We start from the raw sequence: 4019 nt of genomic DNA, 5'->3' as shown, positions 1-4019 counted from the left end.
TCAGATACACAAATCTACCAGTTACAGAAATTACCAATAGGAGAGAAATGGCCAGCGGGGGCCTTTTGGATTTTCACCTCACACCATCCCCACACACCACACAGTTGTGAAAGCAATACAATTGGTTAAGCACTGCACTACATGTGGACATGCTAAAAGACTGCAACCCCCGCTTTAAAGTTTCTACTCCTAAATGACAACATGGTTAACTGGTACAAACTTCAAGACACGTTCAAACATACAAAACTCACTTTCATACCACAACAGAACAATCTACTCCAAAAGGAGTCCACATTCAGATTCGACAACTACTTGTACAAAGAACAAAAAAAATTAATAAATAAAAAGGAGTAGTCGTCTGCACCAATGGGAGGAACAAAATGGCCGACCAAGGCCAGATATCTTACTTGTCTCCCTGCTAACTCACACAAGTTAATGAATGGCTGCTCATGGATGAATAAAAGAAAACCCATACAAACCAAATTAACCAAAATAAGACCAAGACAGACAAAAGTTAAAACAGTCACCCAACAAACAAAACAGCAGTGCAGTCACAGCTCTGATGTACATTCGTCTCCAACCAAGTTACTGGAAACCCCTGGATGTGCAGTTATACCTGCGGAACAAAACAGATCATCTACAATATTACAATCATTAAAACACATGACAAGCTCCCATCATACATACCGAGAGAGATTTACCATGTAGCAAAATGCATGGTAGCTCATCACACAAGACCACGGCCACTAGCATGCTGATGACCAAAAGAAAAACGACAAATAAAGCCTCTCCTTATATAAACAAAACAATCCTTTTTATAACTGGGAGACTAACCTGAAAAAGGCTTAACTGCTAAAACACAACAGGAGGATGCACCAAGCCCCATCCCTTGTTCATAATGACATCCTTCCACAAAGGTCTAGTACCAAGGATGATGCATCCCGAGTAATCAAACCCTTCCCTTTTTATATTATCAAATGCCAACACTGATAGGTTCATAGGATTTAAACCATGTTAACCAATCAAAAAGGAGTAGGGACACTGATAGGTTCACAGGCTGGCATGACATCAGCCAATCATACCTGGGCTATACCTTACCCGGCTACACATAGCATGCTCAAATCAGCAAAAAAGTGAAAAATGCTCTGAAAGCTATTTGTCAATATGATCTTTTGCAGTATAGGCTTTTATGAAGTGTGAATGATTTTACTTGATTTTGGAGTAGCTTGATGCAGTGACAGGCACACAAACTCTATTAATTCATTAAATCTAACTGAATGCAGATGATTTCCACAGTGTGTAGCTCCAGTTTGTATATTATTTTTGTAATTTTGTATATGAATTTATGGCAGTTTTTTTAACAAAATGGTCAATGTAGAATATCAGAAGAAATTCTATTTTCTGTATAAAGCCACACCAACAAACACACAGTCATTTTGAAAGCTCAACACAATTTTGTTGCTGCCTTTACGCTATTGATTCTCCCATACATTTTTATCAGGTTTTTTATCATATTTGCAAGGCAGGTATACACTGACAAACTCCTGGCAGTATCAAAACCCAGTGTCATGGTTTTCATCTTCCAGCTGCTACTTTGAGCACAGACCGAGATGAATGATTTCAGACCGGCGCATATCAGCGAGCAGAATATCTTCTGTAGCAGAAGCCCAAGTCTATTGAACTGTTCCGATGTGCAGACATCCACTGAAGCGGGCAATTACGTGAAGGGCTGTGCAGGTTAAGTCAGGCTCATTGGCTGGACGGTGGTTGACCTTTGACCTCACCCGCCTCGGGTCACAGATAAGGTGCTGTCACCGAGGTATGTGCTCTTCAGAAGCCAGTGTTAACATTGTGTCCGTAATCTGCTCTTAAAGAGGTGAAAAGGAGACTTTTCAACCCGGCGAGCCAATCTTGAAATCAGCTCTGGCACCTGTGGCTGCAGGGCATGCATACCTGTGAGCATGTTGTCACTACGGCTGACAGCGCCGCGCGGTGAAATATTTTTTCAGATTTCCTCGGCGATCAACAACATCAGCCCCCTCGCTCCCATTTTTCAGTTACCGACTTCGCATTGTCGCTGTTGAATTATTCAAGGGCGCGATGGGAGCGCCGCGCTGACAGGAACAGGAGATTAATATTTGTCATGCTCTCTGATACAGTGCAACTGACCAGAACAGCAAATGGAATCTGATCAAGGAGGGCAGAGCAGTGTATGAGAGCTTTCCCGCTGTGCACTCCCTCTTCCCATCATACTCTTCCTCACAGCTGCCTCCAGCCAATACAGATAGAGGTGAGGTGCAGCACAAATCACTGGAGTTTTCCCCCAGTATCCAATTATATCCTCTGCAGAGATAGAGCGCTGTGTCGTCGCAAGAAACCGGAGCGAACTGAACGTGTTGCAGGCGTTTTATTGTGTGCGCCTGGTTGCTTTCTCAGGGCGTAAATCACCGTCACAGAGGCTAATATCTGTGTTGACACTGCTAATTGATTGATCCCTTTGGGAGCTGCACCTAAAGCAAAAGGGTGATGGGCCGGCTGTCATCTAACCTATCCAGAAATCAACTGGCTGACAGGCAGGAGAAATCTAGCCTCTGGCCTCTTAGTTCCCATCATTCCTGTGACCTCCTAATAATTATCACCATCTACCGCATTGCGCTGACGCAGTCAAGCATGACAAAGGTACTGGGGGTAGAGGGTCGTGAGCTTTAAAGACACAAGAGCCATAAGTGGGGTCATATGTGTTACGTAAGGACACATTCAGAACCTGGTGCCCTGGTGCAAGCAAGTCAGCCGGAGACCTGCTTCCATTCGGCTAGTATAAACTTGGGATTGTTTGGAAGAATAGTTTGCCACCTGGTACAATGATTTGAAATACTATTATGATTTAAAGGGATAGTTCACCCAAAAATGAAAATTCTGTCATTACTTACTCCCCCTCACGTCGTTCCAAGCCACTAAGACCTTTGTTTATCTTAGAAACAAAGATATTTTTGATGAAATCTGAAAGCTTTCATTCTGACCCTGCTTGCATGTGATGCTGTTGTCGCAGGAGTAGTGCTGTCAAATGATTAATCGCGATTAATCGCATCCGAAATAAACGTTTTTTGTTTACATACAGTAATATATGTATTGTGTACTGTGAATATTTATGTATATATAAATACACACACACACATACAGTGTTTTGAAAATATTTACATGTTTTACTAGTGCTGTCAAATGATTAATCGCAATTTAATCGCATCCAAAATAAGTTTTTGTTTACATAATATATGTGTGTGTATTTTGTATATTTATTATGTGTATATAAATACACATACATGCATGTATATATTTAAGAAAAATATGTTACGTTTATATATTAAATATATTTATATATGATTTAAATTATATGAATATAAATATATACATGTAAATACATGTAAATATTTTCAAAATATATGATGTATATGTGTGTCTTTTTATATACATAATAAATATACACAATACACACACATATATAATGTAAACAATAACTTTTATTTTGGATGCGATTAATCGTTTGACAGCACTAGTTTTTACATGCATAAATTTATATCCATATGATTTATATTATATATAAAAATATTTAATATATATAAACAAGATATTTGTCTTAAATATATTCATGTATATATACAAACATACAACATATACACAAAATACATTCAGTGAATATGTTTTTCAAATTGCATGAATTCTTTTCTCTCCCACACACAACCACCACCAAAATTGTATGTACCCACAGGCCAATTTGCACGTTTATGAACTCTTTTCAAAATTGTTAAAATTAGATTCAAAACATAATACAAAACTGCATAAGACGGCAATTTGCAATATTTCTACAATTATAATGTATAATGTATTGTATCTAAAAAAAATTTATACTTTCAAAACAAATAGATTTAGCTGAACCTACAGTAGGTGGTAGTCTTTCGATTTCAGTACGGTCTATATAAAAATGGACATCTTAGGAATTATTTTGTACTGTAAAGTAAAAA

The 4019-nt window shown here is 38.5% G+C and overlaps 1 long non-coding RNA gene across 1 annotated transcript; it reads right to left on the bottom strand.

Moving 5' to 3' along the window:
* Nucleotides 1-571: 571 nt before the first annotated feature.
* On the bottom strand, nucleotides 572-925 carry LOC107733845 (uncharacterized). Its single transcript, XR_001639028.1, has 3 exons — nucleotides 835-925; nucleotides 688-754; nucleotides 572-616 (listed from the first exon to the last, which is right to left on the bottom strand). It is a non-coding gene; the product is annotated as an uncharacterized LOC107733845 (long non-coding RNA).
* Nucleotides 926-4019: the final 3094 nt, after the last annotated feature.

The sequence above is a fragment of the Sinocyclocheilus rhinocerous genome, unplaced genomic scaffold (genome assembly GCF_001515625.1).
Source record: "Sinocyclocheilus rhinocerous isolate Xijiao unplaced genomic scaffold, SAMN03320098_v1.1 scaffold189, whole genome shotgun sequence".
NCBI classification, from domain to species: Eukaryota; Metazoa; Chordata; class Actinopteri; order Cypriniformes; family Cyprinidae; genus Sinocyclocheilus; species Sinocyclocheilus rhinocerous.
This window is presented reverse-complemented; position numbering and strand designations above follow the sequence as displayed.